Raw genomic sequence first — 9,973 nt, forward strand, 5'->3', positions numbered from 1 at the left:
TGTGTGTATATACATATATATTATATATATGTATATACACACATGTATACACACACATGTGTATACACATTTGACTAGGCAAGGAAGCAATTTTTCTTCCCAACTCCCAGGAAATCTTTAGGTATCATATATTTTACATATACTGAATAGTCTGTTGGGAACTTCACCTCACCACCCCCAAGGAAGCTTTTCTATCTTACTACAAAGAGAAATATGTATATTGTTTAGTATTTGTGTGATCTAGAACAAAACACTTATGCTCTCTGAGGTGTGGTTTCCTTCCCTGTAGGTTAAAGGAATTAGACTACATAAACCTCAAGGTCCCTTGCAACTCTAAATCAATAATACCCAGATCCTATGTATCTAAAGATGATCACAATACCTTGAAGTATTTATTCTTTCAAAAAACATTAGAGAACTTTGTTTCTAGAAGGCAGGATGGTGGAGTTAGCTGTAGATAGCTGTCCCTCTTCCATTCTCATCTCTGAGCACCCATACAGCAGTGCCCCAGAACAGAATCTAGAATAGTGGAGCAAGAGGAAAGATGAGATAGAGCAGTCTCCAGGAGACTTAAAGGATCAGTAAATAAGGTAAAAGTTTATATCACTCAGGTAAAAGGGAAATTCAGTATAGAACAGGAAGTATCCCAGCAAGCTGGCAGCAGGCTCCACCTCAACAAACCAGTGGGAGATCCTGAGCCTCAGAGTGGTAGAGCAGGCAAATGCCAACACCAGGACCCCCCCCCACACACACACACCCCTACATGCCTTAGCACAGAACATGCAGGCTCCACCTTGGAGAACCACCAAGTGTTCAGGCACAGCCCCAGACAGGCAGGAATTCTCCAGCAGTAGACCTTCCAGTGCTTCAGCACAGTGACTGGTGGGCAGGCATCTTTTAGCAGCTAGACCTCTTCATGCTTCAGTGTAGCCCTGGGAAACACAGAAAAACCCCACTGGCTTTAGCTAGACCACCACTAGGACTCCAGCTCAGCACCAAGTTAGTTGCCAGACACCCAGAGCCTCCAGAGGCCACTACCTGATAACCCAGCACACAAAGCCAGTGACCAGCCCCTAGGAACCCAGTACAAGAAGCTTGTGCTGCACCAGGAGAGCTCAACTTTACAAGCATGAGATAGGCAAACAAAATGAACAAAAAGCAAAAACAAAAACCAAAAAAAAACTGTCCATTAGAGAATTGTCATGGTGACAGGGAAGATTAAAACACAAACTGAGAAGAGGGCAACAATGTCAATATACCCAAATCCAAAATCTCAAAGGGTAATATTAACTGGTTTCAAGTCCAAAAACCTTCTTGGAAAAGCTCAAGAAAGATTTTTAAAAGTCAATTAAGAGAAATAAAAGAAAACTGAGAAAAGAAATAAAAGGCATGCAAGAGTCAACAGCTTGGAAATAGGACAAAAACCAAATGTAGAAAATGATGTCTTAAAAAATAAAATTGCCCAAATGAAAACAAAAAAATCCTCTGAAGAAAACAATTCATTAAAAAATAGAATTGGCCAAATGGAAAATGAGGTTAAAAAAAGCTAACAATTCATCAAAAATTAGAATCAGGCAAGTGGAAGCTAATGACTATGAGACATCAAAAATCATAAACAAAATTTTAAAAAAAGAAAATAGAAGAAAATATAAAATACTTTATTGTTAAAACAAACAAAAAAAGAAACAAAAAAATAACCTGACTGGGAAAATATATTCAGTAGAGATAATTTAACAGTTATTGGTATCCCTGAAAGCCATGATCAAAAAAAAGACTCTAGACAGCATCTTTCAATAAATTATCAAGGAAAACTACCCTGACATCCTAGAACCAGAGAGTAAAATAGTCATTGAAAGAATCCACCATTTAAGAGCATGCTATTTTCTCTTTTTTCCCCTTTCTCATGATTTTTCCCTTTGTTTCTAATTCTTCTTTAAAAATGACTAATGTGGAAATATATTTAATATGTTTGTACGTGTAGCACCCATATCAGATTGCAAGCTGTATTGGGAAGGGAGGAGCAGAGGAAGGGGGAGAAAATTTAGAACTCAATCTTATAGAAGTGAATGTTGAAAACAAAAAAATAAATAAAAAAATAAGAATCCACTGATCACCTTCTGAAAGAAAACCCAAAAGGAAAATTCCAAAGAATATCATAGTCAAATTTCAGAATTGTCAGATCAAGGAGAAAATACTGCAAGCAAACAGAATGAAGCAATTTAAATATGGAACTACAGTCAGGATTATGAAGGATTTAGCAGCTTCTAAATTAAAGGATCACAGGGCCTGAAATATGATATTCCAGAAGGCAAAGGAGCTTGGATTACAAACAAGAATCAACTATCTAGCAAAATTGAATATAACCTTTCAAAGGAAAAGATGAACATTCAGTGATATAGGGAACTGTCAATCATTACTGGTTAATAAAAAAATAGAAGTGAAGAGAAAATTTGATCTTCAAATACTAGACTTAAGAGTAGTGGACACAAACAGTGGAACAATAAATGAACTAGGAGAGCAAGGAGTAGTTTACCTGTCAGATCTATGGAGAAAGAAAACAATAAGATGTTATTAAATAAGTTTAAACTGTTTAAATCCCTACATAGGAACATGATACTTTTAACTCTCCAGAACTGTAACTTTATTATGGCATTTAGAAGGAGTGTACATAGACAGAGGTGTGTGGATAAGTGAATTTCATGTGATGATAAAAATAATAAATAAATCGCATCTGTCTAAAACCATCAGCAAGCATTGTATGTAATGGGGATAAGCTAGAAGTGTTTCCAATAAAATCAGGGGTGAAATAAGGATATCCATTATCACCACTGTTGTTCAGTATTGTACTTAGAAATGTTAGCTCTAGCTATAAGAAGAAGAAATTGAAGGAATTAGAATAGGCAATGAACAAACAAAGCTATCACTTTTTGCAGATGATATGATGATATACTTAAAGAAACCCAGAGATTAACTTAAAAAAAAAACTACTTGAAATAATTAACAATTTTAGCAAAGTTGCAGGATATAAAATAACCCCACAGAAATCACCAACATTTCCATATGTTACTACTAAAGTGCAGTAGTAAGACATAGAAAGACATTCCATTTAAAGTAACTACAGAAAATATAAAATATTTGGGAGAATACCTGCCAAGACAAACCCAGGAGCTATATGAACACAATTAAAAAACATTTTTCACTTAAAGTCAGATCTAAATAATTAAACAAAATCACTTGCCCATGGGTAGGCCTAGTTAATATAATAAAAATGACAATTTTACCTAAATTAATTTACTTATTCAGTTCCATACCAATCAAACTACCAAAAATATTTTTACAGCCAGAAAAATAATAACAAAATTCATCTGGAAGAACAAAAGGTCCAGAATATCAAGGGAATTAATGAAAAGAAATGCTAGGGAAGGTGGCCTAGCCATACCAGATCTTAAATTGTATTATAAAGCAGCAAACATCAAAACTACTTGGTATTGGCTAAGAAACAGAGTGGTAGATCAGCAGAATAGGTTAGGTATGCAAGACACAGTAGTTGATGACCATAGTAATCTACTGTTTGATAAATCCAAAGACACCAGCTTCTGGGATAAGAACTCACTATTTGACAAAAACTGCTGGGAAAACTGGAAAAGAGTATGTCAGAAACTAGGCATAGACCAACATCTACACCATAAACCAAGATAAGGTCAAATTGGGTACACAATTTGGACACAAACAGTGAAACTATAAACAAACTAGGAGACCAAGGAGTAGTTTACTGGTCAGATCTATGGAGAAGGGAAGAGATACACAACATTATGAAACACAAAATGGATAATTTTGATTACATACAATTAAAAAAGTTTTTGCACAAACAAAGTCAATACAACCAAGATTAGAAGAAAAGCAGAAAGCTGGGAAACATTGTTTTACAGCTAGCGTCTCAGATAAAGGCCTCATTTCTAAAATATATAGAGAACTAAGTTACATCTATAATATTTTGTAAATGGTCAAAAGATATGAATAAGCAGGTTTTGGATGAAGAAATTAAAGCTATCTATAGTCCTATGAAAAAAAATGTTCTAAATCACTATTGCTTAGAGAAATGCAAATCAAAATGCCTCTGAGGTACCACCTCACTCTTATCAGATTGGCTAACATGACAAAACAGGAAAATAATAAATACTGGAGAAGGTGTGGGACATGGAAACACTATTGCATTGTTGGTGGAATTGTCAACTGAACCAACCATTGTGGAGAACAATTTGGAACTATGCCCAAAGGACTATAAAACTATGCATACCCTTGTATCCAACAATACCATTACTAGGTCTGCGTCCCAAAGTGATTATAAAAAAAAGAAAAGGACCCACACATACATACATATTTATAGCAGTTTTTTTTTTTGCAGTGGCAATGAATTAGAAATGAATGTGATACCCACCAATTGGGGAATGACTGAACAAGTTGTGGTATATGAATGTAATGTAATGCTATTGTTCTATAAGAAATGGTGAATAGGTGGACTTTAGAAAAACCTGGAAAGACTTCCATGAAATAATGCTGAGTGAAATGAGCAGAACCAGGAGAATACTATACACAGTAATAGCCACCTTCTGTGATGACTATCAATGCAGCAGTAAGGGATAGAAAGAGAAAATTCCAGTTAAAGTAACTATGGAAAATATAAATTATCTGGGAATCTACCTGCCAATATAAACCCAGGAACTATATAGATAGACTTATCAATGATCTAAGACAATTCCAAAAGACTCACAATGGAAAATGCTGTCCACATCCAGAGAAAGAATTATGGATTCCGAATCCATATTGAAGCATATTATTTTCTCTTTCTTTTATTGTTGTTTTTTCTTTCTCATGGTTTTTCCCTTTTGTACTGATTCTTCTTTCACACCATGAGTATTGTAGAAATAGATTTAATAAGATCATACATGTATAGCCTATATCAGATTGCATGCCATCTTGGGGAAGGAGGAGTTGAGGGGGAAGAGAATTAGAACTCAAAATCTTGTAAAAATGAATGTTGAAAAGTAAAAACTAAATGAAAAAATAAAAAAAATGATGCCATTGATGTTTATATCACTTTCATTGTTAAACCTGGAGAGTTAACTCATAAAATGATAATAATTAATGATGATGATGATAATTATAATAACAAAAAGTTAGAAAAGCTTTTCAGTAAAACTGATACATCAACTAAACTTGACACTATACATATTTGACACTCCTTATCTATGTCTCTATTGAAAAAAGCAAAGCATGAGATACATTTTCTCCTTATTCAAGACTAGTCTTAGTCAAAAATAATTACATGTTTATTTTAATTCCTATTTTTGTTTTCATTTGTAACATTGTTGTCATCATGTATGTTATTTTTTTCCGCTTCTACTTACTTTACTCTGCATCAATTTATATATATATATATATTCAATGCTACTTTGTATTCTTCATATGCAGTATTTTTTTTTTTTAGTTGTGGAAAAATTCTGTTATATTTGCAAACCACAGTTTGGTTAGTCATTCCTCAAATGAAGGACATTTATTTACTTTGTTTCCCAGTTTTTGTTATAATATTTGCCGAAATTCATAGTTTGTTATGTTTACAACTTCATTATGTCTTTGACTTCCTGGCCACATATGCCCTATATTACAATCTTTGATTCAAAGTGATATTTTAGTCACTTAGCATAATTCCAAATTCTTTTACAGAATATCACTTTGAATATTTTTACACACAACTCTGGGAAGCATTTAACCACTACATTTTAACTCAATCTATAATCTTAAAACTAACAATCAGGAAATCTATAATTTTGTTTAGTTCAATTCCCTCTTATCAAAATTCAAACATCATTCTTTTGGATTTTTTTCCTTCATTTTGTTTGTAATATACTGAGACATTTGTAAATTCACATCTGCCTGTAAAAGTTAACTGGTCTTGAATTATGAAATTAAATGTTATGTATGTATATCAGATAATGTATCTGAGACATAACTTTCAATAATCAACTAGAAAACATTTATTAAGTATGCAGTTATGATAATAGTTAGAATTCTAGAACTCTTTGAGTTTTGCAAAGCACTTTACATATTTTAAGTAATTTGAACCAAACCACAACCTTGATGTAGGTGCTACTATTTTCCCCTTTTTACAGATTAAAAAAGAAAAAACTGGTGTTGAAAGAGTTCAAGTAATTTGCCCTTGGTTACATAGCTAAATAACTCTCTGAGGCAGAATTTAAACTCAGATCTTCTAGACTCCAAGTCCTAGTTGTATACCTCCTATACACCAGACACTGTTCTAAGTTCTGGTGATAGAAATATATAAGTGAAATAGTCCTTACCCTCAAGGGGCTAATATTCCTCTTAATAGTCCACTTTGTCTTTGCTTTAACACTATAATACCACGAGGGAGTTTATACATTATCAATCAATCTTGGTACTCTGTTAATAATACAAGGGAAAAAAAAGGGTTTTTTTTTTTCGGGATAATTCTACAATGAATAAAATGGTTTAAATTCCATCCTTTAAAAAAAAGTAACATTTTTAAAATCTGTTATATGGTTGAGAGGCCTATTATACCACCAGTCTTACTGCCGTGAAAACTGAAGATGAGGTTTGCCTGAAAAGCAATGGCAACGCATATGGGTGGAAATGAGTAGGCGAAATATAATGTTATTCTGAGTAGTGGACAGTATGCCATCAGAGCAATATACAATCAGAAAAAAATAGCTACCTTGTGTATTAAGAGAGAGGGATAATCATAGGTCAGTCCACTTTTTCCACTAGCATCTCTACAATAGAAAGAGAAGGATGAGACAATGTCCAGCATATAGGATAAATACCGTGTGAAAGACTGAGGAAAGGACACAGAAAAGAGAGAAAGAGATTGGGCAGGCATTAATAAATAGCAGTTCATCAACTTGGAAATACATGTATCAATGAGACTGAAATTATTATCACATTCAACTCTAAGAATTGCCAAACTTTATCAAAGGCTGTTCCTTGACCTCTTTACTGTGAGACTATCATAAAACCTGTCATTTTACCTTTGTTATGCATTTTGTTCTTGGCCTGTGAGAGAAGATACCATCCTGCCCTATAGCTAGCATCCTGGATTTTTACTGAGTTCTCTTCCAACTTGATCACCTTTAAAATCCATTCAAAAATTGACACTATTATTATTAAACCCATATTGAAGTCTGTTCCTGATTGCACAGAGTACTGTCATGGTGGATACATTGTTTTTTGCTAACAGTGCAGCTGCTTCAAAATAAAAGTCAAAGTCCAGATTTACACGTTTCACCGAGACAAATTTCCAGAAGTATATCTAGTCCTCATTTCCTGTCAGGTAAACATCTGTAGGAAAAAAAATGTCATGCCTGAAGGTTCAGCTTTAAAAAGAAGAGGCCTAGGGGCTTTCTTTTTTCAATAGATATGTTTATTTGTAGACCTTCCAATATCTCTTTCACTTGAGTGCTGAAATTTTGTTTCCTGAGTCACTTTAATGTAATATTCTCTCTCTCTCTCTCTCTCTTTGTCTCTCTCTCTCTCACTCTCTCCCTCTCTCTCCCTCCCTCCCTCTCTCATGATTTTTAAAAAATGTTCATAGAGACACAATTGTGATCCTCTAAAACACGAGTTATTAAACAGGAGTCTATAATACACTTTTTAATACATAATTACATATATACATACACATATACATACATCTATTATGTATATATATGCTTTTCAATATAATTTGTTTCCATTAAAATTATAATTGTTTTATTTTATGCATTTAAAAACATTTTTCTGAAAAAAAAATCATAGGTTTTACTAACCTGCCAATGGGGTCCCAGATATAAAAATGGTTAAGAACTCTTGCTCAAAAAGCATAATATTTTAATTGGAAATGCCCTCATTTATCCAAGTACCATCTTAAGTACAATCAGAACATTACATTGGTTAGCAGCTGTTCTTTAGTTAAATTTGTAAATTTAAAATTATATATTTTTTTAAGTTTTAGAAACCAAAACTGAGAAAGAACTTTACATCTTAATGAATTCATCAACTACTATTGGCATTCTGGGAAAATAAAACAAACATTCAACTTTACCTCATAAATAACTTTTCATGATCTCTATAATTGGATTTTTTTTAATGAAATGGTAAAACAGTCAGTGAATTTTCAATGCTGTTATGTAATACATGTGAAGCAAAATAATGTGTCACAAGTGTTTAGAAAAATCAAGTTGTCCTGCTTCTTTGGCAGAAAAGAAAATGGAAGCAATTTAATTAAGTTATGAACATAATTTAAATTATTTTAAGAGTTTTGTTTTTTTTTAAATCAAAAACCCCCTTTCTGGCAGTTCTGACAGATGTGATCCTTCTCCAGGAAGACAAGAATGCTTTTTTAGCATTTAGCACAATTTTCCCCCTACTCTCCTTAAATACCATATGCTCTCTCATCTTCAGTTTCCAAAAGGTATGATTTTTTTTATGATGGCATTGGATAATACTTGTTCTACTGCCTTTTTGATGCATTGTGCCCATGAAATGTTGCTGATCATCTAAACACAACATAGAATCTTCATAAGTTTTGGTAATCACTTATGACACTCTTTTTTTCAACAAAAAAAAATGTGAAATGGAAGACATTGGTAGTCTTATGCTCTTTAGTGCCAAGAAAAGATATTTCACTGTGTACTCTAAGTTGAATGTGATTCGTTTCAGTAAAACAAACCTGGGAAGAAAAGAATAGCAGTGATCCAATTTCAACAGGCCTCTGAAACATGATAGATATCATCTATAGCAATTAGAAAAGGTCTGGAACTAGCAAAATTACAAGCAGTAGCCCAACTAAGTTCAAATGCTTTTTCCGTAAGGAAAGTTTTCCCATAAGGAAACCTCCAAAGATTCTATTGAAAAGGTTCTGTTCTGCATATGTGCAGGCTCTTCAATTTTCTATCTTCCATCCACACTGAATCTGGAGATAAACTCAACTTTGAAAACTTATCATTTTTGGGTACAACATATTAAGGAACATGTCATGAACTGCATGTCTTTTTTCTGCAGTGTGAGCCACCTTCAATAAGGATGTGGTAGTGGAGGCAATCCTCTTTCCCTTATTAAATTCTCCTTGCTTGAAGAGTTCCTCTTCCTCTGGACCTTCAGGGACTAGCAGATTTATAAAAGCTGGCCCTCTGTTTTCAGGGTCTCGGGCCACCATTACAAATATTTCATCCAATATGGGATGATAAATCATATCATGTAACTGATACATGTGCATCTTGACTTCCATAGATGTCTTTCCAACCTAACTCACATGTGCAATGAACTTAATATCAATTTCTGGACTTCTGACTTTCTTACATAAGTCAGTTTTATCAACCAAGGCCATCAGGCTAAAGAAAGGGGACATCTTACCAGAATCAATTTTGGTGTAAGTAAGAACTCCTAAGCTGTCAAGATCCTCAAGAATCCTGCCAAATCTTACACTACTGTATATGGTCAAATATTCTCCCGTAACATAGGTTGAGTTCCTAAAGGCAAAATGACTTTGTTATTACTGTCTTTCATCCTCCTTGGAGGCAGCCTCTTCTGGTCTTAGGCAATACAGTATGAAGTAACTTTCTCTCCTTCATAATTTTCACATGGTCACTCCAGTGTGTGAACATTCCCACTATCTCCAGAAGTTTATGCTGAGCTCATTCCATAACGAGAGTTCCCATGGTTCTATTATTAAATGTCTCTTGGCCCGGTGTCCTGCCAAGAATTGCCCATCCCTTGTTTAAACAAGATATAAAATCTGGAGCCAAGAGGAGAGGTGGGGGCCCCATTATAGCTCAATTTCCTGGTGCTCTGGGGATACCTTACCTCATTCATGCCTACCACATTATGCCTAAGGCCCACAGCCTCCCAATTGCCTCAGCAAGAGTGCTGGCCCAGTCCTGTCCTGCCTGGGGGAGGGGAA

General features: G+C 34.2%; 1 pseudogene; it reads right to left on the reverse strand.

Annotated features, from left to right (window-relative positions):
- Window positions 1–6,783: 6,783 nt before the first annotated feature.
- LOC114048078 lies at window positions 6,784–9,692 on the reverse strand (annotated as a pseudogene).
- Window positions 9,693–9,973: the final 281 nt, after the last annotated feature.

The sequence above is a fragment of the Vombatus ursinus genome, unplaced genomic scaffold (genome assembly GCF_900497805.2).
Source record: "Vombatus ursinus unplaced genomic scaffold, bare-nosed wombat genome assembly UNPS02014791.1, whole genome shotgun sequence".
NCBI classification, from domain to species: domain Eukaryota; kingdom Metazoa; phylum Chordata; class Mammalia; order Diprotodontia; family Vombatidae; genus Vombatus; species Vombatus ursinus.